The sequence below is a fragment of the Mustelus asterias genome, chromosome 10 (genome assembly GCF_964213995.1).
Source record: "Mustelus asterias chromosome 10, sMusAst1.hap1.1, whole genome shotgun sequence".
In the NCBI taxonomy this organism is placed as follows: Eukaryota; Metazoa; Chordata; class Chondrichthyes; order Carcharhiniformes; family Triakidae; genus Mustelus; species Mustelus asterias.
Genome location: NC_135810.1, coordinates 124,823,461 through 124,849,808, shown reverse-complemented (window position 1 = coordinate 124,849,808; position 26,348 = coordinate 124,823,461). Strand labels below are relative to the sequence as shown.

The following is a 26,348-nucleotide window of genomic DNA, read 5'->3' as shown; positions in this document are numbered from 1 at the left end:
CCCCTCCCTGCACCCACCACCCCCCCCCCCTCCCCTCACCCACCCCCCCCCTATCCCCTCCCTGCACCCACCCCCCCCCTCCCCTCTCTGCACCCACCCCCCCCTCCCCTCTCTGCACCCACCCCCCCCCCTCCCCTCTCTGCACCCACCCCCCCTCCCCTCTCTGCACCCACCCCCCCTCCCCTCTCTGCACCCACCCACACCCCCCCTCTCCCCTCTCTGCACCCACCCACCCCCCCCTCTCCCCTCTCTGCACCCACCCACCCCCCCCCTCCCCTCTCTGCACCCACCCCCCCCCTCCCCTCTGCACCCACCCCCCCCCCTCCCCTCTCTGCACCCACCCCCCCCCTCCCCTCTCTGCACCCACCCCCCCCCTCCCCTCTCTGCACCCACCCCCCCCCTCCCTGCACCCACCCCCCCCCTCCCTGCACCCACCCACCCCTCCCCTCTCTGCACCCACCCCCCCCTCCCCTCTCTGCACCCACCCCCCCCCTCCCCTCTCTGCACCCACCCCCCCCCCCTCCCCTCTCTGCACCCACCCCCCCCCTCCCTGCACCCACCCCCCCCCTCCCCTCTCTGCACCCACCCCCCCCTCCCCTCTCTGCACCCACCCCCCCCTCCCCTCTCTGCACCCACCCCCCCCCTCCCCTCTCTGCACCCACCCCCCCCCTCCCCTCTCTGCACCCACCCCCCCCTCCCCTCTCTGCACCCACCCCCCCCTCCCCTCTCTGCACCCTCCCCCCCCTCCCCTCTCTGCACCCACCCCCCCCTCCCCTCTCTGCACCCACCCCCCCCTCCCCTCTCTGCACCCACCCCCCCTCCCCTCCCTGCACCCACCCCCCCCTCCCCTCTCTGCACCCACCCCCCCCTCCCCTCTCTGCACCCACCCCCCCCTCCCCTCTCTGCACCCACCCCCCCTCCCCTCTCTGCACCCACCCCCCCCTCCCCTCTCTGCACCCACCCCCCCCTCCCCTCTCTGCACCCACCCCCCCCCTCCCCTCTCTGCACCCACCCCCCCCCTCCCCTCTCTGCACCCACCCCCCCCCCCTCTCTGCACCCACCCCCCCCCCTCTCTGCACCCACCCCCCCCCCCTCTGCACCCACCCCCCCCCTCCCCTCTCTGCACCCACCCCCCCCCTCCCCTCTCTGCACCCACCCCCCCCTCCCCTCTCTGCACCCACCCCCCCCCTCTCTGCACCCACCCCCCCCTCCCCTCTCTGCACCCACCCCCCTCCTCCCCTCTCTGCACCCACCCCCCCCCCTCCCCTCTCTGCACCCACCCCCCCCTCCCCCTCCCCTCTCTGCACCCACCCCCCCCTCCCCTCTCTGCACCCACCCCCCCCCTCCCCTCTCTGCACCCACCCCCCCCCTCCCCTCTCTGCACCCACCCCCCCCTCCCCTCTCTGCACCCACCCCCCCCTCCCCTCTCTGCACCCACCCCCCCCCTCCCCTCTCTGCACCCACCCCCCCCCTCCCCTCTCTGCACCCCCCCCCCCTCCCCTCTCTGCACCCACCCCCCCCCTCCCCTCTCTGCACCCACCCCCCCCTCCCCTCTCTGCACCCACCCCCCCCTCCCCTCTCTGCACCCACCCCCCCCTCCCCTCTCTGCACCCACCCCCCCCCTCCCCTCTCTGCACCCACCCCCCCCCTCCCCTCTCTGCACCCACCCCCCCCTCCCCTCTCTGCACCCACCCCCCCCTCCCCTCTCTGCACCCACCCCCCCCCTCCCCTCTCTGCACCCACCCCCCCTCCCCTCTCTGCACCCACCCACCCCCCCCTCTCCCCTCTCTGCACCCACCCACCCCCCCCCCTCTCCGCACCCACCCCCCCCTCTCCCCTCTCTGCACCCACCCACCCCCCCCCTCCCCTCTCTGCACCCACCCCCCTCCCCTCTCTGCACCCACCCCCCCCTCCCCTCTCTGCACCCACCCCCCCCCTCCCCTCTCTGCACCCACCCCCCCCTCCCCTCTCTGCACCCACCCCCCCCCTCCCCTCTCTGCACCCACCCCCCCCCTCCCCTCTCTGCACCCACCCCCCCCTCCCCTCTCTGCACCCCCCCCTCCCCTCTCTGCACCCACCCCCCCCTCCCCTCTCTGCACCCACCCCCCCCCTCCCCTCTCTGCACCCACCCCCCCCCTCCCCTCTCTGCACCCACCCCCCCCCTCCCCTCTCTGCACCCACCCCCCCCTTCCCCTCTCTGCACCCACACCCCCCCTCCCCTCTCTGCACCCACCCCCCCCCTCCCTGCACCCACCCCCCCCCTCCCTGCACCCACCCCCCCCCTCCCCTCTCTGCACCCACCCCCCCCCTCCCCTCTCTGCACCCACCCCCCCCCCTCCCCTCTCTGCACCCACCCCCCCCTCCCCTCTCTGCACCCACCCCCCCCCTCCCCTCTCTGCACCCACCCCCCCCCTCCCCTCTCTGCACCCACCCCCCCCCCCTCCCCTCTCTGCACCCACCCCCCCCCTCCCCTCTCTGCACCCACCCCCCCCCCTCCCCTCTCTGCACCCACCCCCCCCCCCTCCCCTCTCTGCACCCACCCCCCCCCCTCCCCTCTCTGCACCCACCCCCCCCCTCCCCTCTCTGCACCCACCCCCCCCCCTCCCCTCTCTGCACCCACCCCCCCCTCCCCTCTCTGCACCCACCCCCCCCTCCCCTCTCTGCACCCACCCCCCCCCCCCCCTCTCTGCACCCACCCCCCCCCCTCCCCTCTCTGCACCCACCCCCCCTCCCCTCTCTGCACCCACCCCCCCCTCCCCTCTCTGCACCCACCCCCCCCTCCCCTCTCTGCACCCACCCCCCCCCTCCCCTCTCTGCACCCACCCCCCCCCCTCCCCTCTCTGCACCCACCCCCCCCCCTCCCCTCTCTGCACCCACCCCCCCCCTCCCCTCTCTGCACCCACCCCCCCCCCTCCCCTCTCTGCACCCACCCCCCCCCTCCCCTCTCTGCACCCACCCCCCCCCCCCCCTCTCTGCACCCAACCCCCCCCCTCCCCTCTCTGCACCCACCCCCCCCCCTCCCCTCTCTGCACCCACCCCCCCCCCGCCCCTCTCTGCACCCACCCCCCCCTCCCCTCTCTGCACCCACTCCCCCCCTCCCCTCTCTGCACCCACCCCCCCCCTCCCCTCTCTGCACCCACCCCCCCTCCCCTCTCTGCACCCACCCCCCCCCTCCCCTCTCTGCACCCACCCCCCCCTCCCCTCCCCTCTCTGCACCCACCCCCCCCCTCCCCTCCCCTCTCTGCACCCACCCCCCCCCCTCCCCTCCCCTCTCTGCACCCACCCCCCCCTCCCCTCCCCTCTCTGCACCCACCCCCCCCCTCCCCTCCCCTCTCTGCACCCACCCCCCCCCTCCCCTCCCCTCCCCTCCCCTCCCCTCCCCTCTCTGCACCCACCCCCCCCCTCTCTGCACCCACCCCCCCCCTCCCTGCACCCACCCCCCCCCTCCCTGCACCCACCCCCCCCCCTCCCTGCACCCACCCCCCCCCCTCCCCTGCACCCACCCCCCCCCCTCCCTGCACCCACCCCCCCCCCTCCCTGCACCCACCCCCCCCCTCCCTGCACCCACCCCCCCCCTCCCTGCACCCACCCCCCCCCTCCCTGCACCCACCCCCCCCTCCCTGCACCCACCCCCCCCCTCCCTGCACCCACCCCCCCCCCCTCCCTGCACCCACCCCCCCCCCCTCCCCTCACCCACCCCCCCCCCCTCCCCTCTCTGCACCCACCCCCCCCCTCCCCTCTCTGCACCCACCCCCCCCCTCCCCTCTCTGCACCCACCCCCCCCCCCCCTCCCCTCTCCCCTCTCTGCACCCACCCCCCCCCCTCCCCTCTCTGCACCCACCCCCCCCCCTCCCCTCTCTGCACCCACCCCCCCCCCTCCCCTCTCTGCACCCACCCCCCCCCCTCCCCTCTCTGCACCCACCCCCCCCCCTCCCCTCTCTGCACCCACCCCCCCCCTCCCCTCTCTGCACCCACCCCCCCCCCTCCCCTCTCTGCACCCACCCCCCCCTCCCCTCTCTGCACCCACCCCCCCCCTCCCCTCTCTGCACCCACCCCCCCCCCTCCCCTCTCTGCACCCACCCCCCCCCCTCCCCTCTCTGCACCCACCCCCCCCCCTCCCCTCTCTGCACCCACCCCCCCCCCCTCCCCTCTCTGCACCCACCCCCCCCCCTCCCCTCTCTGCACCCACCCCCCCCCCTCCCCTCTCTGCACCCACCCCCCCCCTCCCCCTCCCCTCTCTGCACCCACCCCCCCCCTCCCCCTCCCCTCTCTGCACCCACCCCCCCCCTCCCCCTCCCCTCTCTGCACCCACCCCCCCCCTCCCCCTCCCCCTCCCCCTCCCCCCTCTGCACCCACCCCCCCCTCCCCCTCCCCCCTCTGCACCCACCCCCCCTCCCCCTCCCCCCTCTGCACCCACCCCCCCCCTCCCCCTCCCCCCTCTGCACCCACCCCCCCCCTCCCCCTCCCCCCTCTGCACCCACCCCCCCCCTCCCCCTCCCCCCTCTGCACCCACCCCCCCCCTCCCCCTCCCCCTCCCCCTCCCCCTCCCCTCTCTGCACCCCCCCTTGCCCCAGTCTCTGTGTGAGTTGCCGGATTCAGGCTGGAGCTGCTGCCACTTCCTGGTGGGTGTGGGTGAGAAGCTTCCTCTGGGGCGGCCGCTCACTTCCCCACAGAGCGAGCGGACTGAGAGGCTGCCGGAGGAGATGCGCGGTGAGTGAGAGCCGCCCTGCCGGAGGGGGGAGAGGGGCAGGGGGAGGCTGGGAGAGAGGGGCAGGGGGAGAGGGGCAGGGGGAGGCTGGGAGAGAGGGGCAGGGGGGGAGGAGGGAGAGGGAGGGGCAGCGGGACCGGGGCCGCCACTAAACTCACCCAAAGTTTCCCTGCTTTGTGAAAAGTTTCAGCGGAAATGGGGGGAGAGAGAGGGAGAGGGGGCTCTGTGTCTGTCTGTGTGTCTGTGTGTGTCTCTGGGTGTGTGGGTGGGGTTTTGTCTGCCTCCCCCCGGGACATGCACAGTCGCTGCCTCTGGATTTGGGGCGAAAGAAATGAACAAACTCAAATCTTCAATCCCCCCCCCCCCCCCCCGCTCTCTCTGTCCATTTCTCTCTCTCTCTCTGTCCATTTCTCTCTCTCTCTCTGTCCATTTCTCTCTCTCTCTCTGTCCATTTCTCTCTCTCTCTCTGTCCATTTCTCTCTCTCTCTCTGTCCATTTCTCTCTCTCTCTCTGTCCATTTCTCTCTCTCTCTCTGTCCATTTCTCTCTCTCTCTCTGTCCATTTCTCTCTCTCTCTCTGTCCATTTCTCTCTCGGTCCATTTCTCTCTCGGTTCATTTCTCTCTCTGTCCATTTCTCTCTCTGTCCATTTCTCTCTCTCTCTGTCCATTTCTCTCTCTCTCCCTCTCTCTGTCCATTTCTCTCTCTCTCTGTCCATTTCTCTCTCTCTCTCTCTGTCCATTTCTCCCTCTCTCTCTCTGTCCATTTATCTCTCTGTCCAATTCTCTCTCTCTCTGTGTCCATTCCTCTCTCTCTCTGTCCATTCCTCTCTCTCTCTGTCCATTTATCTCTCTCTGTCCATTTCTCTCTCTCTCTCTGTCCATTCCTCTCTCTCTCTGTCCATTTATCTCTCTCTGTCCATTTCTCTCTCTCTCTCTGTCCATTTCTCTCTCTCTCTGTCCATTTCTCTCTCTCTCTGTCCATTTCTCTCTCTCTCTCTGTCCATTTCTCTCTCTCTCTCTGTCCATTTCTCTCTCTCTCTCTGTCCATTTCTCTCTCGGTCCATTTCTCTCTCGGTTCATTTCTCTCTCTCTCTCTGTCCATTTCTCTCTCTCTCTCTGTCCATTTCTCTCTCTCTCTCTGTCCATTTCTCTCTCGGTCCATTTCTCTCTCGGTTCATTTCTCTCTCTGTCCATTTCTCTCTCTGTCCATTTCTCTCTCTGTCCATTTCTCTCTCTCTCTGTCCATTTCTCTCTCTCTCCCTCTCTCTGTCCATTTCTCTCTCTCTCTGTCCATTTCTCTCTCTCTCTCTCTGTCCATTTCTCCCTCTCTCTCTCTGTCCATTTATCTCTGTCCAATTCTCTCTCTCTCTGTGTCCATTCCTCTCTCTCTCTGTCCATTCCTCTCTCTCTCTGTCCATTTATCTCTCTCTGTCCATTTCTCTCTCGCTCTGTCCATTTCTCTCTCGCTCTGTCCATTTCTCTCTCGCTCTGTCCATTTCTCTCTCTCTCTGTCCATTTCTCTCTCTATCCATTTCTCTCTCTGTCCATTTCTCTCTCTGTCCATTTCCCTCTCTCTGTCCATTTCTCTCTCTCTGTCCATTTCTCTCTCTCTGTCCATTTCTCTCTCTCTGTCCATTTCTCTCTCTCTGTCCATTTCTCTCTCTCTGTCCATTTCTCTCTCTCTGTCCATTTCTCTCTCTCTGTCCATTTCTCTCTCTCTGTCCATTTCTCTCTCTCTCTCTGTCCATTTCTCTCTCTCTGTCCATTTCTCTCTCTCTGTCCATTTCTCTCTCTCTGTCCATTTCTTTCTCTCTCTCTCTCTGTCCACGCCCCTCTCTCTGTCCACGCCCCTCTCTCTGTCCACGCCCCTCTCTCTGTCCACGCCCCTCTCTCTGTCCACGCCCCTCTCTCTGTCCACGCCCCTCTCTCTGTCCACGCCCCTCTCTCTGTCCACGCCCCTCTCTCTGTCCACGCCCCTCTCTCTGTCCACGCCCCTCTCTCTGTCCACGCCCCTCTCTCTGTCCACGCCCCTCTCTCTGTCCACGCCCCTCTCTCTGTCCACGCCCCTCTCTCTGTCCACGCCCCTCTCTCTGTCCATTAGTCTCTCTCTGTCCATTAGTCTCTCTCTGTCCATTAGTCTCTCTCTGTCCATTAGTCTCTCTCTGTCCATTCCTCTCTCTCTGTCCATTCCTCTCTCCCTGTCCATTCCTCTCTCCCTGTCCATTCCTCTCTCCCTGTCCATTCCTCTCTCCCTGTCCATTCCTCTCTCCCTGTCCATTCCTCTCTCCCTGTCCATTCCTCTCTCCCTGTCCATTCCTCTCTCCCTGTCCATTCCTCTCTCCCTGTCCATTCCTCTCTCCCTGTCCATTCCTCTCTCCCTGTCCATTCCTCTCTCCCTGTCCATTCCTCTCTCCCTGTCCATTCCTCTCTCCCTGTCCATTCCTCTCTCCCTGTCCATTCCTCTCTCCCTGTCCATTCCTCTCTCCCTGTCCATTCCTCTCTCCCTGTCCATTCCTCTCTCCCTGTCCATTCCTCTCTCCCTGTCCATTCCTCTCTCCCTGTCCATTCCTCTCTCCCTGTCCATTCCTCTCTCCCTGTCCATTCCTCTCTCCCTGTCCATTCCTCTCTCCCTGTCCATTCCTCTCTCCCTGTCCATTCCTCTCTCCCTGTCCATTCCTCTCTCCCTGTCCATTCCTCTCTCCCTGTCCATTCCTCTCTCCCTGTCCATTCCTCTCTCCCTGTCCATTCCTCTCTCCCTGTCCATTCCTCTCTCCCTGTCCATTCCTCTCTCCCTGTCCATTCCTCTCTCCCTGTCCATTCCTCTCTCCGTCCATTCCTCTCTCCCTGTCCATTCCTCTCTCCCTGTCCATTCCTCTCTCCCTGTCCATTCCTCTCTCCCTGTCCATTCCTCTCTCCCTGTCCATTCCTCTCTCCCTGTCCATTCCTCTCTCCCTGTCCATTCCTCTCTCCCTGTCCATTCCTCTCTCCCTGTCCATTCCTCTCTCCCTGTCCATTCCTCTCTCCCTGTCCATTCCTCTCTCCCTGTCCATTCCTCTCTCCCTGTCCATTCCTCTCTCCCTGTCCATTCCTCTCTCCCTGTCCATTCCTCTCTCCCTGTCCATTCCTCTCTCCCTGTCCATTCCTCTCTCCCTGTCCATTCCTCTCTCCCTGTCCATTCCTCTCTCCCTGTCCATTCCTCTCTCCCTGTCCATTCCTCTCTCCCTGTCCATTCCTCTCTCCCTGTCCATTCCTCTCTCCCTGTCCATTCCTCTCTCCCTGTCCATTCCTCTCTCCCTGTCCATTCCTCTCTCCCTGTCCATTCCTCTCTCCCTGTCCATTCCTCTCTCCCTGTCCATTCCTCTCTCCCTGTCCATTCCTCTCTCCCTGTCCATTCCTCTCTCCCTGTCCATTCCTCTCTCCCTGTCCATTCCTCTCTCCCTGTCCATTCCTCTCTCCCTGTCCATTCCTCTCTCTCTGTCCATTTCTCTCTCTCTCTCTCTCTGTCTATTTCTCTCTCTCTCTCTGTCCATTAGTCTCTCTCTCTGTCCATTAGTCTCTCTCTGTCCATTCCTCTCTCTCTGTCCATTCCTCTCTCTCTGTCCATTTCTCTCTCTCTGTCCATTTCTCTCTCTCTGTCCATTTCTCTCTCTCTGTCCATTTCTCTCTCTCTGTCCATTTCTCTCTCTCTGTCCATTTCTCTCTCTCTGTCCATTTCTCTCTCTCTGTCCATTTCTCTCTCTCTGTCCATTTCTCTCTCTCTGTCCATTTCTCTCTCTCTGTCCATTTCTCTCTCTCTGTCCATTCCTCTCTCTCTGTCCATTAGTCTCTCTCTGTCCATTAGTCTCTCTCTGTCCATTCCTCTCTCTCTGTCCATTAGTCTCTCTCTGTCCATTAGTCTCTCTCTGTCCATTAGTCTCTCTCTGTCCATTAGTCTCTCTCTGTCCATTAGTCTCTCTCTCTGTCCATTAGTCTCTCTCTCTGTCCATTAGTCTCCCTCTCTGTCCATTAGTCTCTCTCTCTGTCCATTCCTCTCTCTCTGTCCATTCCTCTCTCTCTGTCCATTCCTCTCTCTCTGTCCATTCCTCTCTCTCTGTCCATTCCTCTCTCTCTGTCCATTCCTCTCTCTCTCTCTCTCTGTCCATTCCTCTCTCTCTCTCTTTCCATTTCTCTCTCTCTCTCTTTCCATTTCTCTCTCTCTCTCTTTCCATTTCTCTCTCTCTCTCTTTCCATTTCTCTCTCTCTCTCTTTCCATTTCTCTCTCTCTCTCTTTCCATTTCTCTCTCTCTCTCTCTGTCCATTTATCTCTCTCTCTCTCTCCATTTCTCTCTCTCTCTCTCCATTTCTCTCTCTCTCTCTCTCTCTCTTTCCATTTCTCTCTCTCTCTTTCCATTTCTCTCTCTCACTCTCTCTGTCCATTTATCTCTCTCTCTCTCTCCATTTCTCTCTCCCTCTCACTCTGTCCATTTCTCTCTCTCTCTCTCTCTCTCTCACGCTATCCATTTCTCTCTCTCTCTCACTCTGTCCATTTCTATCTCTCTCTCTCTCTCTCCATTTCTCTCTCTCTCTCTCACTCTGTCCATTTCTCTCTCTCTCTCTCTCTTTCCATTTCTCTCTTTCTCTCTCTGTGTCCATTTATCTCTCTCTCTCCATTTCTCTCTCTCTCTCTTTCCATTTCTCTCTCTCTCTCTCTTTCCATTTCTCTCTCTATCTCTCTCTGTCCATTTCTCTCTCTCTGTCCATTCCTCTCTCTCACTCTGTCCATTTCTCTCTCTCTCTCTGTCCATTTCTCTCTCTCTGTCCATTTCTCTCTCTCTCTCTGTCCATTTATCTCTCTCTCTCCATTTCTCTCTCTCTCTCTTTCCATTTCTCTCTCTCTCTTTCCATTTCTCTCTCTATCTCTCTCTGTCCAATTCTCTCTCTCTGTCCATTCCTCTCTCTCACTCTGTCCATTTCTCTCTCTCTCTCTGTCCATTTCTCTCTCTCTCTCTGTCCATTTCTCTCTCTCTGTGTCCATTTCTCTCTCTCTCTCTGTCCATTTCTCTCTCTCTCTCTCTGTCCATTTCTCTCTCTCTGTCCATTTCTCTCTCTCTGTCCATTTCTCTCTCTCTGTCCATTTCTCTCTCTCTGTCCATTTCTCTCTCTCTGTCCATTTCTCTCTCTCTCTGTCCATTTCTCTCTCTCTGTCCATTTCACTCTCTCTGTCCATTTCTCTCTCTCTGTCCATTAGTCTCTCTCTCTGTCCATTAGTCTCTCTCTCTGTCCATTAGTCTCTCTCTCTGTCCATTAGTCTCTCTCTCTGTCCATTAGTCTCTCTGTCCATTCCTCTCTCTCTGTCCATTCCTCTCTCTCTGTCCATTCCTCTCTCCCTGTCCATTTCTCTCTCTCTGTCCATTTCTCTCTCTCTGTCCATTTCTCTCTCTCTGTCCATTTCTCTCTCTTGTCCATTTCTCTCTCTCTGTCCATTTCTCTCTCTCTGTCCATTTCTCTCTCTCTGTCCATTTCTCTCTCTCTGTCCATTTCTCTCTCTCTGTCCATTTCTCTCTCTCTGTCCATTTCTCTCTCTCTGTCCATTTCTCTCTCTCTGTCCATTTCTCTCTCTCTGTCCATTTCTCTCTCTCTGTCCATTTCTCTCTCTCTGTCCATTTCTCTCTCTCTGTCCATTTCTCTCTCTCTGTCCATTTCTCTCTCTCTGTCCATTTCCCTCTCTCTGTCCATTTCTCTCTCTCTCTCTCTGTCCATTAGTCTCTCTCTCTGTCCATTAGTCTCTCTCTGTCCATTCCTCTCTCTCTGTCCATTCCTCTCTGTCTGTCCATTCCTCTCTGTCTGTCCATTCCTCTTTGTCTGTCTATTCCTCTCTCTCTGTCCATTCCTCTCTCTCTGTCCATTCCTCTCTCTCTGTCCATTCCTCTCTCTCTGTCCATTCCTCTCTCTCTGTCCATTCCTCTCTCTCTGTCCATTCCTCTCTCTCTGTCCATTTCTCTCTCTCTGTCCATTTCTCTCTCTCTCTGTCCATTAGTCTCTCTCTGTCCATTCCTCTCTCTCTGTCCATTAGTCTCTCTCTGTCCATTCCTCTCTCTCTGTCCATTAGTCTCTCTCTGTCCATTCGTCTCTCTCTGTCCATTCCTCTCTCTCTGTCCATTCGTCTCTCTCTGTCCATTAGTCTCTCTCTGTCCATTAGTCTCTCTCTGTCCATTAGTCTCTCTCTGTCCATGAGTCTCTCTCACTGTCCATGAGTCTCTCTCTCTGTCCATTCCTCTCTCTCTGTCCATTCTTCTCTCTCTGTCCATTCTTCTCTCTCTGTCCATTCCTCTCTCTCTGTCCATTCCTCTCTCTCTGTCCATTCCTCTCTCTCTGTCCATTCCTCTCTATCTGTCCATTCCTCTCTCGCTCTGTCCATTCCTCTCTCGCTCTGTCCATTCCTCTCTCGCTCTGTCCATTCCTCTCTCGCTCTGTCCATTCCTCTCTCGCTCTGTCCATTCCTCTCTCGCTCTGTCCATTTCTCTCTCGCTCTGTCCATTTCTCTCTCGCTCTGTCCATTTCTCTCTCGCTCTGTCCATTTCTCTCTCGCTCTGTCCATTTCTCTCTCGCTCTGTCCATTTCTCTCTCGCTCTGTCCATTTCTCTCTCGCTCTGTCCATTTCTCTCTCGCTCTGTCCATTTCTCTCTCGCTCTGTCCATTTCTCTCTCGCTCTGTCCATTTCTCTCTCGCTCTGTCCATTTCTCTCTCGCTCTGTCCATTTCTCTCTCGCTCTGTCCATTTCTCTCTCGCTCTGTCCATTTCTCTCTCGCTCTGTCCATTTCTCTCTCGCTCTGTCCATTTCTCTCTCGCTCTGTCCATTTCTCTCTCGCTCTGTCCATTTCTCTCTCGCTCTGTCCATTTCTCTCTCGCTCTGTCCATTTCTCTCTCGCTCTGTCCATTTCTCTCTCGCTCTGTCCATTTCTCTCTCGCTCTGTCCATTTCTCTCTCGCTCTGTCCATTTCTCTCTCGCTCTGTCCATTTCTCTCTCGCTCTGTCCATTTCTCTCTCGCTCTGTCCATTTCTCTCTCGCTCTGTCCATTTCTCTCTCGCTCTGTCCATTTCTCTCTCGCTCTGTCCATTTCTCTCTCGCTCTGTCCATTTCTCTCTCTCTCTGTCCATTTCTCTCTCTCTGTCCATTTCTCTCTCTCTGTCCATTTCTCTCTCTCTGTCCATTAGTCTCTCTCTCTGTCCATTAGTCTCTCTCTCTGTCCATTAGTCTCTCTGTCCATTCCTCTCTCTCTGTCCATTCCTCTCTCTCTGTCCATTCCTCTCTCTCTGTCCATTCCTCTCTCTCTGTCCATTCCTCTCTCTCTGTCCATTTCTCTCTCTCTGTCCATTTCTCTCTCTCTGTCCATTTCTCTCTCTCTGTCCATTTCTCTCTCTCTGTCCATTTCTCTCTCTTTGTCCATTTCTCTCTCTCTGTCCATTTCTCTCTCTCTGTCCATTTCTCTCTGTCCATTTCTCTCTCTCTGTCCATTTCTCTCTCTCTGTCCATTTCTCTCTCTCTGTCCATTTCTCTCTCTCTGTCCATTTCTCTCTCTCTGTCCATTTCTCTCTCTCTGTCCATTTCTCTCTCTCTGTCCATTTCTCTCTCTCTGTCCATTTCTCTCTCTCTGTCCATTTCTCTCTCTCTGTCCATTTCTCTCTCTCTGTCCATTTCTCTCTCTCTGTCCATTTCCCTCTCTCTGTCCATTTCTCTCTCTCTCTCTCTGTCCATTAGTCTCTCTCTCTGTCCATTAGTCTCTCTCTGTCCATTCCTCTCTCTCTGTCCATTCCTCTCTGTCTGTCCATTCCTCTCTGTCTGTCCATTCCTCTCTGTCTGTCCATTCCTCTCTGTCTGTCCATTCCTCTTTGTCTGTCCATTCCTCTCTCTCTGTCCATTCCTCTCTCTCTGTCCATTCCTCTCTCTCTGTCCATTCCTCTCTCTCTGTCCATTCCTCTCTCTCTGTCCATTCCTCTCTCTCTGTCCATTCCTCTCTCTCTGTCCATTTCTCTCTCTCTGTCCATTTCTCTCTCTCTCTGTCCATTAGTCTCTCTCTGTCCATTCCTCTCTCTCTGTCCATTCCTCTCTCTCTGTCCATTCCTCTCTCTCTGTCCATTCCTCTCTCTCTGTCCATTAGTCTCTCTCTGTCCATTCGTCTCTCTCTGTCCATTCCTCTCTCTCTGTCCATTCGTCTCTCTCTGTCCATTAGTCTCTCTCTGTCCATTAGTCTCTCTCTGTCCATTAGTCTCTCTCTGTCCATGAGTCTCTCTCTCTGTCCATTAGTCTCTCTCTCTGTCCATTCCTCTCTCTGTGTCCATTCTTCTCTCTGTGTCCATTCTTCTCTCTCTGTCCATTCCTCTCTCTCTGTCCATTCCTCTCTCTCTGTCCATTCCTCTCTCTCTGTCCATTCCTCTCTATCTGTCCATTCCTCTCTCGCTCTGTCCATTCCTCTCTCGCTCTGTCCATTCCTCTCTCGCTCTGTCCATTCCTCTCTCGCTCTGTCCATTCCTCTCTCGCTCTGTCCATTCCTCTCTCGCTCTGTCCATTCCTCTCTCGCTCTGTCCATTCCTCTCTCGCTCTGTCCATTTCTCTCTCGCTCTGTCCATTTCTCTCTCGCTCTGTCCATTTCTCTCTCGCTCTGTCCATTTCTCTCTCGCTCTGTCCATTTCTCTCTCGCTCTGTCCATTTCTCTCTCGCTCTGTCCATTTCTCTCTCGCTCTGTCCATTTCTCTCTCGCTCTGTCCATTTCTCTCTCGCTCTGTCCATTTCTCTCTCGCTCTGTCCATTTCTCTCTCGCTCTGTCCATTTCTCTCTCGCTCTGTCCATTTCTCTCTCGCTCTGTCCATTTCTCTCTCGCTCTGTCCATTTCTCTCTCGCTCTGTCCATTTCTCTCTCGCTCTGTCCATTTCTCTCTCGCTCTGTCCATTTCTCTCTCGCTCTGTCCATTTCTCTCTCGCTCTGTCCATTTCTCTCTCGCTCTGTCCATTTCTCTCTCGCTCTGTCCATTTCTCTCTCGCTCTGTCCATTTCTCTCTCGCTCTGTCCATTTCTCTCTCGCTCTGTCCATTTCTCTCTCGCTCTGTCCATTTCTCTCTCGCTCTGTCCATTTCTCTCTCGCTCTGTCCATTTCTCTCTCGCTCTGTCCATTTCTCTCTCGCTCTGTCCATTTCTCTCTCGCTCTGTCCATTTCTCTCTCGCTCTGTCCATTTCTCTCTGGCTCTGTCCATTTCTCTCTGGCTCTGTCCATTTCTCTCTGGCTCTGTCCATTTCTCTCTGGCTCTGTCCATTTCTCTCTGGCTCTGTCCATTTCTCTCTGGCTCTGTCCATTTCTCTCTGGCTCTGTCCATTTCTCTCTGGCTCTGTCCATTTCTCTCTGGCTCTGTCCATTTCTCTCTGGCTCTGTCCATTTCTCTCTGGCTCTGTCCATTTCTCTCTGGCTCTGTCCATTTCTCTCTGGCTCTGTCCATTTCTCTCTGGCTCTGTCCATTTCTCTCTCGCTCTGTCCATTTCTCTCTCGCTCTGTCCATTTCTCTCTCGCTCTGTCCATTTCTCTCTCGCTCTGTCCATTTCTCTCTCGCTCTGTCCATTTCTCTCTGGCTCTGTCCATTTCTCTCTGGCTCTGTCCATTTCTCTCTGGCTCTGTCCATTTCTCTCTGGCTCTGTCCATTTCTCTCTGGCTCTGTCCATTTCTCTCTGGCTCTGTCCATTTCTCTCTGGCTCTGTCCATTTCTCTCTGGCTCTGTCCATTTCTCTCTGGCTCTGTCCATTTCTCTCTGGCTCTGTCCATTTCTCTCTGGCTCTGTCCATTTCTCTCTCGCTCTGTCCATTTCTCTCTCGCTCTGTCCATTTCTCTCTCGCTCTGTCCATTTCTCTCTCTTTGTGGATTACAGGGTCAAAGGTAGGGTTCTGAAGACTGTGGAGGAACAGAGAGATCTTGGGGTCCATATCCACAGATCTCTAAAGGTTGCCACTCAAGTGGATAGAGCTGTGAAGAAGGCCTATAGTGTGTTAGCTTTCATTAACAGGGGGTTGGAGTTTAAGAGCCGTGGGGTTATGCTGCAACTGTACAGGACCTTGGTGAGACCACATTTGGAATGTTGTGTGCAGTTCTGGTCACCTCACTATAAGAAGGATGTGGAAGCACTGGAAAGAGTGCAAAGGAGATTTACCAGGATGCTGCCTGGTTTGGAGGGTGAACATTCAAAGACTATTTCCTCGGGTGGATGGAGCTATTACAAGGGGGCCTAACTATAGGGTTCGTGGTGGGAGATATAGGAAGGATATCAGAGGTAGGTTCTTTACGCAGAGAGTGGTTGGGGTATGGAATGGACTGCCTGCAGTGATAGTGGAGTCAGACACTTTAGGAACATTTAAGCGGTTATTGGATAGGCACATGGAGCACACCAGGATGATAGTGAGTGGGATAGCTTGATCTTGGTTTCAGATAAAGCTTGGCACAACATCGTGGGCCGAAGGGCCTGTTCTGTGCTGTACTGTTCTATGTTCCCTGTCTCTCTCTCTGTCCATTTCTTTCTCTCTCTCTCTCCATTCCTCTCTCTCTCTCCATTCCTCTCTCTCTGTCCATTCCTCTCTCTCTGTCCATTCCTCTCTCTCTGTCCATTCCTCTCTCTCTGTCCATTCCTCTCTCTCTGTCCATTCCTCTCTCTCTGTCCACGCCCCTCTCTCTGTCCACGCCTCTCTCTCTGTCCACGCCCCTCTCTCTGTCCACGCCCCTCTCTCTGTCCACGCCCCTCTCTCTGTCCACGCCCCTCTCTCTGTCCACGCCCCTCTCTCTGTCCACGCCCCTCTCTCTGTCCACGCCCCTCTCTCTGTCCACGCCCCTCTCTCTGTCCACGCCCCTCTCTCTGTCCACTAGTCTCTCTCTCTGTCCATTCGTCTCTCTCTCTCTGTCCATTCGTCTCTCTCTGTCCATTCGTCTCTCTCTCTGTCCATTAGTCTCTCTCTCTGTCCCTCCTCTCTCTCTGTCCATTCGTCTCTCTCTCTCTGTCCATTCGTCTCTCTCTCTCTGTCCATTCGTCTCTCTCTCTCTGTCCATTCGTCTCTCTCTGTCCATTAGTCTCTCTCTCTGTCCATTAGTCTCTCTCTCTGTCCATTCGTCTCTCTCTCTGTCCATTAGTCTCTCTCTCTGTCCATTCGTCTCTCTCTCTCTGTCCATTCGTCTCTCTCTCTCTGTCCATTCGTCTCTCTCTGTCCATTAGTCTCTCTCTCTGTCCATTAGTCTCTCTCTCTGTCCATTAGTCTCTCTCTCTGTCCATTAGTCTCTCTCTCTGTCCATTAGTCTCTCTCTCTGTCCATTCCTCTCTCTCTGTCCATTAGTCTCTCTCTCTCTGTCCATTCGTCTCTCTCTCTGTCCATTCGTCTCTCTCTCTGTCCATTCGTCTCTCTCTCTGTCCATTCGTCTCTCTCTCTCTGTCCATTAGTCTCTCTCTCTGTCCATTCGTGTCTCTCTGTCCATTCGTCTCTCTCTCTGTCCATTCGTCTCTCTCTCTCTGTCCATTAGTCTCTCTCTCTGTCCATTCGTCTCTCTCTGTCCATTCGTCTCTCTCTCTGTCCATTAGTCTCTCTCTGTCCATTAGTCTCTCTCTGTCCATTAGTCTCTCTCTGTCCATTAGTCTCTCTCTGTCCATTAGTCTCTCTCTGTCCATTTCTCTCTCTCTGTCCATTAGTCTCTCTCTCTGTCCATTCCTCTCTCTCTGTCCATTCCTCTCTCTGTCCATTAGTCACTCTCTCTGTCCATTTCTCTCTCTCTGTCCATTTCTCTCTCTCTGTCCATTTCTCTCTCTCTGTCCATTTCTCTCTCTCTGTCCATTTCTCTCTCTCTGTCCATTTCTCTCTCTCTGTCCATTTCTCTCTCTCTGTCCATTTCTCTCTCTCTGTCCATTCCTCTCTCTCTGTCCATTCCTCTCTCTCTGTCCATTCCTCTCTCTCTGTCCATTCCTCTCTCTCTGTCCATTCCTCTCTCTCTGTCCATTCCTCTCTCTCTGTCCATTCCTCTCTCTCTGTCCATTCCTCTCTCTCTGTCCATTCCTCTCTCTCTGTCCATTCCTCTCTCTCTGTCCATTCCTCTCTCTCTGTCCATTCCTCTCTCTCTGTCCATTCCTCTCTCTCTGTCCATTCCTCTCTCTCTGTCCATTCCTCTCTCTCTGTCCATTCCTCTCTCTCTCTCTCTGTCCATTCCTCTCTCTCTCTCTTTCCATTTCTCTCTCTCTCTCTTTCCATTTCTCTCTCTCTCTCTTTCCATTTCTCTCTCTCTCTCTTTCCATTTCTCTCTCTCTCTCTTTCTATTTCTCTCTCTCTCTCTCTTTCCATTCCTCTCTCTCTGTCCATTCCTCTCTCTCTGTCCATTCCTCTCTCTGTCCATTCCTCTCTCTCTGTCCATTAGTCTCTCTCTGTCCATTAGTCTCTCTCTCTGTCCATTTCTCTCTCTCTGTCCATTCCTCTCTCTCTCTGTCCATTCCTCTCTCTCTCTCTTTCCATTTCTCTCTCCCTCTCACTCTGTCCATTTCTCTCTCTCTCTCTCACTCTGTCCATTTCTCTCTCTCTCTCTCTCTGTCCATTTCTCTCTCTCTCTCACTCTGTCCATTTCTCTCTCACTCTGTCCATTTCTCTCTCTCTCTCTCTCTCTGTCCATTTCTCTCTCTCTCTCTCACTCTGTCCATTTCTCTCTCTCTCTTTCCATTTCTCTCTCTCTCTCTCTCTGTCCATTTATCTCTCTCTCTCCATTTCTCTCTCTCTCTCTTTCCATTACTCTCTCTATCTCTCTCTCTCCATTTCTCTCCCCCTCTCACTCTGTCCATTTCTCTCTCTCTCTCTCACTGTCCATTTCTCTCTCTCTATCTCTGTCCATTTCTCTCTCTCTCTCTCTCACTCTGTCCATTTCTCTCTCTCTCTCTCTGTCCATTTCTCTCTCTCTCTCTCTGTCCATTTCTCTCTCTCTCTCACTCTGTCCATTTATCTCTCTCTCTCTCTTTCCATTTCTCTCTCTCTCTCTCTGTCCATTTATCTCTCTCTCTCCATTTCTCTCTCTCTCTCCATTTCTCTCTCTCTTTCCATTTCTCTCTCTCTCTCTTTCCATTTCTCTCTCTATCTCTCTGTCCATTTCTCTCGCTCTGTCCATTTCTCTCTCTCTCTCTGTCCATTTCTCTCTCTCTCTCTGTCCATTTCTCTCTCTCTCTCTCTCACTCTGTCCATTTCTCTCTCTCTCTCTCTCTCTCTGTCCATTTCTCTCTCTCTCTCTCTGTCCATTCCTCTCTCTCTCACTCTGTCCATTTCTCTCTCTCTCTCTGTCCATTTCTCTCTCTCACTCTGTCCATTTCTCTCTCTCACTCTGTCCATATCTCTCTCTCTCTGTCCATTTCTCTCTCTCTCTCTCTGTCCATTTCTCTCTCTCTCTCTCTGTCCATTTCTCTCTCTCTCTCTCTGTCTATTTCTCTCTCTCTCACTCTCTCTGTCCATTTCTCTCTCTCTCACTCTGTCCATTTCTCTCTCTCTCTCTGTCCATTTCTCTCCCTCACTCTGTCCATTTCTCTCTCTCTCTCTGTCCAATTCTCTCTCTCTCTCTCTCTGTCCAATTCTCTCTCTCTCTCACTCTGTCCATATCTCTCTCTCTCTCTGTCCATTTCTCTCTCTCTCTCTCTGTCCATTTCTCTCTCTCTCTCTCTGTCCATTTCTCTCTCTCTCACTCTGTCTATTTCTCTCTCTCTCACTCTCTCTGTCCATTTCCCTCTCTCTCTCTCTGTCCATTTCCCTCTCTCTCTCTCTGTCCATTTCTCTCTCTCTCTCTCTGTCCATTTCTCTCTCTCTCTCTCTCTCTCCATTTCTCTCTCTCTCTCTGTCCATTTCTCTCTCTCTCTGTCCATTTCTCTCTCTCTCTGTCCATTTCTCTCTCTCTCTGTCCATTTCTCTCTCTCTCTGTCCATTTCTCTCTCTCTCTGTCCATTTCTCTCTCTGTCCATTTCTCTCTCTCTCTGTCCATTTCTCTCTCTGTCCATTTCTCTCTCTCTCTGTCCATTTCTCTCTCTCTCTGTCCATTTCTCTCTCTCTCTGTCCATTTCTCTCTCTCTCTGTCCATTTCTCTCTCTCTCTGTCCATTTCTCTCTCTCTCTGTCCATTTCTCTCTCTCTCTGTCCATTTCTCTCTCTCTCTGTCCATTTCTCTCTCTCTCTGTCCATTTCTCTCTCTCTCTGTCCATTTCTCTCTCTCTCTGTCCATTTCTCTCTCTCTCTGTCCATTTCTCTCTCTCTGTCCATTTCTCTCTCTCTCTGTCCATTTCTCTCTCTCTCTGTCCATTTCTCTCTCTCTCTGTCCATTTCTCTCTCTCTCTGTCCATTTCTCTCTCTCTCTGTCCATTTCTCTCTCTCTCTGTCCATTTCTCTCTCTCTCTGTCCATTTCTCTCTCTCTCTGTCCATTTCTCTCTCTCTCTGTCCATTTCTCTCTCTCTCTGTCCATTTCTCTCTCTCTCTGTCCATTTCTCTCTCTCTCTGTCCATTTCTCTCTCTCTCTGTCCATTTCTCTCTCTCTCTGTCCATTTCTCTCTCTCTCTGTCCATTTCTCTCTCTCTCTGTCCATTTCTCTCTCTCTCTGTCCATTTCTCTCTCTCTCTGTCCATTTCTCTCTCTCTCTGTCCATTTCTCTCTCTCTCTGTCCATTTCTCTCTCTCTCTGTCCATTTCTCTCTCTCTCTGTCCATTTCTCTCTCTCTCTGTCCATTTCTCTCTCTCTCTGTCCATTCCTCTCTCTCTCTGTCCATTCCTCTCTCTCTCACTCTGTCCATTCCTCTCTCTCTCACTCTGTCCATTCCTCTCTCTCTCACTCTGTCCATTCCTCTCTCTCTCACTCTGTCCATTCCTCTCTCTCTCACTCTGTCCATTCCTCTCTCTCTCACTCTGTCCATTCCTCTCTCTCTCACTCTGTCCATTCCTCTCTCTCTCACTCTGTCCATTCCTCTCTCTCTGTCCATTTCTCTCTCTCACTCTCGCTGCCCATTTCTCTCTCTCTCACTCTGTCCATTTCTCTCTCTCTCTCTCTGTCCATTTCTCTCTCTCTCTCTGTCCATTTCTCTCTCTCTCACTGTCCATTTCTCTCTCTCTCTCTCTGTCCATTCCCCTCTCTCTCTCTGTCCATTTCTCTCTCTCACTCTCTCTGTCCATTTCTCTCTCTGTCCATTTCTCTCTCTGTCCATTTCTCTCTCTGTCCATTTCTCTCTCTGTCCATTTCTCTCTCTGTCCATTTCTCTCTCTCTGTCCATTCCCCTCTCTCTCTCTCTGTCCATTTCTCTCTCTCACTCTCTCTGTCCATTTCTCTCTCTGTCCATTTCTCTCTCTGTCCATTTCTCTCTCTGTCCATTTCTCTCTCTGTCCATTTCTCTCTCTGTCCATTTCTCTCTCTTTGTCCATTTCCCTCTCCCTCCCTCCCTCTGTCCTTGTTTCCGCCCCCCCCCCCCACTCCGGTCCGTGTTACTCCCCCCCTTCTCTCTCTGTCCCTTCCCCCCCCCCTCGCTCTCTCTGTCCCTCCCCCCCCCCTCTCTCTCTCTCTCTCCCTTCCCCCCCCCCTCGCTCTCTCTGTCCCTTCCCCCCCCCCGCTCGCTCTCTCTCTGTCCCTTCCCCCCTCCTCACTCTCTCTCTCTGTCCCTTCCCCCCCTCTCTCTCCCCCTGTCCCTTTCCCCCCACTCGCTCTCTGTCAGTTTGCCCCTCATTCTCTCTCTCTCTCTCTTTCTCTCTGTCCCTTTCCCCTCTCTCACTCTCTCTCTCTGTCCCTTTCCCCGTCTCTCTGTCCCTTTCACCTCTCTCTCTCTCTCTCTGTCCCTTTCCCCCTCTCTCTGTCCACTTCCCCCTCTCTCTCTGTCCGTTTCCCCCTCTCTCTCTCTGTCCGTTTCCCCCCCTCTCTCTCTCTCTCTCTCTCTGTCTGTTCCCCCCTCCCTCTCTCTCACTCTCTCTGTCCATTTCCCCCCTCTCTCTCTCTCTGTCCCTTCACCCCCTCGCTCTCTCCCTGTCCCTTTCCCCCCTCTCGCTCTCTGTCCCTTTGCCCCTCATTCTCTCTCTGTCCCTTCCCCCCCCCCCCTGTCCCTTTCCCTCTCTCTCTCTCACTGTCCCTTTCCCCCTCTCTCTCTCTCTCTGTCCCGTTCCCCCCTCTCTCTCTCTCTCTCTCTGTCCCTTCACCCCCCTCGCTCTCTCCCTGTCCCTTTCCCCCCTCTCGCTCTCTGTCCCTTTGCCCCTCATTCTCTCTCTCTCTCTCTCTCTCTCTGTCCCTTCCCCCCCCCTCTCTCTCTCTGTCCCTTTCCCTCTCTCTCTCTCTCTCTGTCCCTTCCCCCCCTCTCTCTCTCTCTGTCCCTTCCCCCCCCTCTCTCTCTATCTCTCTCCCTCCCCCCCTCTCTCTCTCTCTCTGTCCTTTTCTCCCCCCCTCTCTCTCTCTCTCTGTCCGTTTCCCCCCTCTCTCTCTCTCTCTTTCTCTCTCTGTCCGTTTCCTCCCCCTCTCTCTCTCTCTCTGTCCCTTTCCCCCTCTCCTTCTCTGTCCCTTCCTCCCCCCTCCCCTCTCTCTCTCTCTCTCTCCCTCTGTCCTTTTCTCCCCCTCTCTCGCACTCTCTGTCCCTCTCTTTCCCCCCCCCGCTCTCTTTCTCTCTCTCTGTATCCCTTTCCCCCTCTCTCTCTTTCTCTCTCTCTGTCCATTTCCCCCCTCTCTCTCTCTCTCTGTCCGTTTCCCCCTCTCTCTCTCTCTGTCCGTTTCCCCCTCTCTCTCTCTCTGTCCGTTTCCCCCTCTCTCTCTCTGTCCGTTTCCCCCTCTCTCTCTCTGTCCGTTTCCCCCTCTCTCTCTCTCTCTGTCCGTTTCCCCTCCCTCTCTCTCTCTCTGTCTGTTTCCCCTCTCTCTCTCTCTCTCTGTCCGTTTCCCCCTCTCTCTCTCTGTCCGTTTCCCCCCCCTCTCTCTGTCCCTTTCCCCCCTCTCTCTCTCTCTCTCTGTCCGTTTCCCCCCCCCTCTCTCTGTCCCTTTCCCCCCTCTCTCTCTCTCTCTCTGTCCGTTTCCCCCCCCCCCTCTCTGTCCCTTTCCCCCCTCTCTCTCTCTCTCTGTCTCCCTTTCTCCCCCCCCCTCTCTCTCTCTCTGTCCCTTTCTCCCTGCCCCCGGCATCTCTCTCTCTCCCTCTGTCCCTTTCCCCCTCTCTCTCTTTCTCGCTCTCTCTGTCCGTTTCCCCCTCTCTCTCTCTCTCTCTCTGTCCGTTTCCCCTCTCTCTCTCTCTCTGTCCGTTTCCCCCTCTCTCTCTCTGTCTGTTTCTCCCTCTCTCTCTGTCCGTTTCCCCTCTCTCTCTGTCCGTTTCCCCTCTCTCTCTCTCTCTCTCTGTCCGTTCCACCCTCTCTCTCTCTCTCTCTCTGTCCATTTCCCCTCTCTCTCTCTCTCTCTCTGTCCGTTTCCCCTCTCTCTCTCTCTCTGTCCGTTTCCCCACTCTCTCTCTCTCTCTCTGTCTGTTTCCCCTCTCTGTCTCTCTCTCTCTGTCCGTTCCCCCCCTCTCTTTCTCTCTCTCTGTCCATTTCCCCCCCTCTCTCTCTCTCTCTGTCCGTTTCCCCTCTCTCTCTCTCTCTGTCCGTTTCCCCTCTCTCTCTCTGTCCGTTTCCCCCCCTCCCTCTCTCTCTCTCTGTCCGTCCCCCCCCCTCTCTCTCTCTCTCTGTCCGTTCCCCCCCCTCTCTCTCTTTCTGTCCGTTCCCCCCCCCCTCTCTCTCTCTCTCTGTCCGTTTCCCCCCCCTCTCTCTCTCTCTGTCCATTTCCCCCCTCTCTCTCTCTCTCTGTCCGTTTCCTCTCTCTCTCTCTCTCCGTTCCCCCCTCTCTCTCTCTCTGTCCATTTCCCCCCCCCCTCTCTCTCTGTCCGTTTCCCCCCCCCTCTCTCTCTCTGTCCGTTCCCCCCCTCTCTCTCTCTCTCTCTCCGTTTCCCCTCTCTCTCTGTCCATTCCCCCCCCCTCTCTCTCTCTCTCTCTGTCCGTTCCCCCCTCTCTCTCTCTCTCTGTCCATTTCCTCTCTCTCTCTCTGTGTCCGTTCCCCCCCTCTCTCTCTCTCTCTCTCTGTCCGTTCCCCCCCTCTCTCTCTCTCTCTCTGTCCGTTCCCCCCCCTCTCTCTCTCTCTGTCCATTTCCCCCCCTCTCTCTCTCTCTCTCTGTCCGTTCCCCCCTCTCTCTCTGTCCATTTCCCCCCCTCTCTCTCTCTCTCTCTGTCCGTTCCCCCCTCTCTCTCTCTCTGTCCATTTCCCCCCCTCTCTCTCTCTCTCTCTGTCCGTTCCCCCCCCTCTCTCTCTCTCTCTCTGTCCGTTCCCCCCCCCCCCCCCCCCCCCTCTCTCTCTCTCGCTCACAGCGGGTTTGGTTGCTGAGTTATTGGCTTGCCCTGTGTGAGTTGATTTGGGTGTGGGTCGGAATTGGATAGCCGTTTCTGGACCTCCCTTCCCCTGTGGGGCTCTTCACTCCTTGGAAACTCTGGGCAGTATTTCTGCTTCGCCTCTTGGTGCCAATTCACCCAGCGCTGAACACAAAACACAGAAAAACATTCCTTCTCAACACCAACAAAATCCCTGATCTCGTTCGCTGGAGTTCCTCGCCAGGATTCAATGTGTTGTGTGTGTTTGATAGCTGTGATCTCGGACACAAATCTGTATCCGAACTTTATATTCTTTTATGGGATGTGGGCGTCGCTGGGTCAGCGTTTATTATCCATCCATAATCGCCCTGAAACTGTGTCTCTCACTCGGCCATTTCAGAGGGCAGTTAAGAGTCAACCACATTGCTGTGGCTCTGGAGTCACATGTAGGCCAGACCGGGTGAGGACGGCAGATTTCCTTCCCTAAAGGACATTAGTGAACCAGATGGGTTTTTCCGACAATCGACAATGGTTTCATGGCCATCAGTAGATTCTTAATTCCAGCAATTTTTTAAATTGAATTCAGATTGGTGGGATTTGAACCTGGGTCCCCGGAGCCATTACCCTGGTCTCTGGATTACTAACCCAGAGACAATCCCACTACACCATCACCTGTTAGACTGTACACCGTGATAGTCAATGTACTGACCAGCCTGGCGATGGACACAGGGAAGGAGGGAATGGTGGAGGGGAGGGGGGGATGGAGGGAGAGAGTCAGAGGAGGGAGGGAGAGATAAAGGAGAGAGCCATCGTTATTCAGGTGTGGAAGATGGGTATGGACTGGGGGCATGGGTGGCATCAGTCTGGAGTGGGGTGAGGTCAGTCCTGAAGGGGAATGGCAAATGGGGTCAATCTGCAGGAGCGGCTGGGGGGGGGCCAGTTCGGGGGGAGGGGCTGGGGTGAGAGGCTGGGGGCCAGTGCCGGGGGGTGGAGGGCCAGGGGCCCTCCTGGCTGGGGATGTGGTGTGGGGTCTGGGGTCAAGATTTATCTGGGGTACTTGCGCCAGCCCTCTTAGTTAGCTTGCCCCTTGCCCAGTTGTTCTGGGGGGTTCTGGTGAGTTGGGTACAGATGGCACAGACCGTCAGGCTGCCCATCCCCACACCCACACACCCCACCCCCAAAACCACCTCCAGCCCCATGAGCAATCACAATTTTAATCCCTCCTTCATTGATTGAGTTTAGGAGTCCGGGGATAGTGATGCAGCTATATAACACCCTCGTCAGACCCCACTTGGAGTACTGTGCTCAGTTCTGGTCGCCTCATTACAGGAAGGATGTGGAAAAGATTGAAAGGGTGCAGAGGCGATTTACAAGGATGTTGCCTGGATTGAGTGGCATGCCTTATGAGGATAGGCTGAGGGAGCTCGGTCTTTTCTCCTTGGAGAGACGTAGGATGAGAGGCGACCTAATAGAGGTATATAAGATGTTGAGAGGCATAGATCGGTGGACTCTCAGAGGCTTTTTCCCAGGGTGGAAATGGCTGCCACGAGAGGACACAGGTTTAAGGTGCTGGGGGGTAGGTACAGGGGAAATGTTAGGGCTGCCGTCAGTGGTGGTGGAGACAAACTCAATAGGGTCTTTCAAGAGACTCCTGGATGAGTACATGAGACTTAATAGGATGGAGGGTTATAGGTAGGCCTAGAAGGTAGGGATGTGTTCGGCACAACTTGTGGGGCCGAAGGGCCTGTTTTGTGCTGTAGTTTTTCTATGTTTCATTAGGAGCCGGGTCTTCAGCTGCCCAGGTCCCGAGCTCTGGAATTCCCTCCCTAAACCTCTCCATCCCTCTATGACCCCCTGTGGTCATCCCTCTCTCTAGCAAGTATCCCGTTTTGGATACTATCGGGGGAGATGGGCTATCAGGGAATGCCAGCAGCAGCAGCCAGAGCAGTGATACCACGGCTGGCTCTGTTGTTAAGCAGGGAGGGACAAAGAGGACTAGAGCAAAAGCAGGACCTCTAGGGTTGTAATCTCAGGATTACTCCCTGTGCCACGTGCCAGTGAGGCTAGGAATAGGCAGATAGTGCAGCTCAACACGTGGCTAAACAGCTGGTGTAGGAGGGAGGGTTTCAGATATCGGGACCATTGGGGTCTCTTCCGGGGCAGATGGGACCTGTACAAGAAGGACGGGTTGCATCTAAACTGGAGGGGCATAAATATTCTGGCCGGGAGGTTTGCTAGTGTCACACGGGAGGATTTAAACTAGTTTGGCAGGGGGTGGGAACCAAAGCAAAGGTGAATTAGCTGAAGGGGAACCAGAGAGTAGGGCCAGTAAGACTCAGAGAAACAGCAGGCAGGGTGGGGTTGCTAATCAGAGAGGGTCTGGTGGACTGAAGTGCATTTGTTTCAATGTGAGAAGTGTAACAGGTAGGGCATATGAATTTTGAGCTTGGATTAGCACTTGGAACTATGATGTTGTTGCCATTACAGAGACTTGGTTAAGGGAAGGACAGGATTGGCAGCTTAACATTCCAGGATACAGATGTTTCAGGCGGGATAGAGGGGGATGTAAAAGGGGTGGGGGAGTTGCACTACTGGTTAAGGAGAATATCACAGCTGTACTCCGGGAGGACAGCTCGGAGGGTTCATACAGCGAGGCAATATGGGTAGAGCTCAGGAATAGGAAAGGTGTAGTCACAATGTTGGGGGTTTACTATAGGCCGCCCAACTGCCAGCGGGAGATTGACGAACAGATATGTAGGCAGATTTTGGCAAGGTGTAAAAGTAACAGGGTTGTTGTGGTGGGAGATTTTAACTTCCCCTATATTGACAGGGACTCACTTAGTGCTAGGGGTGTGGATGGGGCAGAGTTTGTAAGGAGCATCCAGGAGGGCTTCCTGAAACAGTATGTAGATAGTCCAACTCGGGAAGGGGCCATACTGGACCTGGTATTGGGGAATGAGCCTGGCCAGGTGATCGATGTTTCAGTAGGGGAGCAGTTCGGGAACAGTGACCACAATTCAGTAAGCTTTAAGGTACTGATGGATAAAGATAAGTGTAGTCCTCAAGTTAAGGTGCAAAATTGGGGGAAGGCTAATTACAACAATATTAGGCAGGAACTGAAGAATGTAGATTGGGGACAGATGTTTGAGGGCAAATCAACATCTGGCATGTGGGAGGCTTTCAAGTGTAAGTTGATAGGGATTCAGGACCGGCACATTCCTGTAAGGATGAAGGATAAGTATGGCAAGTTTTCGGAACCTTGGCTAACGAGTAACGAGAGATATTGTGAGCCT

At 55.3% G+C, this 26,348-nt stretch overlaps 2 protein-coding genes across 2 annotated transcripts in view; both read left to right on the top strand.

The window, feature by feature from the left end:
- The window catches only part of LOC144499965 (interleukin-1 receptor type 2-like), a 1,647,203-nt gene that overhangs the window by 876,303 nt on the left and 744,552 nt on the right, over positions 1 to 26,348 (top strand). The gene's annotated exons all lie outside the window — the stretch shown is intronic.
- Positions 4,603 to 26,348, top strand: part of rhogb (ras homolog family member Gb) — a 52,412-nt gene continuing 30,666 nt past the window's right edge. Inside the window, exon 1 of the mRNA XM_078222632.1 lies at positions 4,603 to 4,710. The gene's annotated coding sequence lies outside the window, so the exon portion shown is untranslated. The remainder of the gene's footprint in view (positions 4,711 to 26,348) is intronic.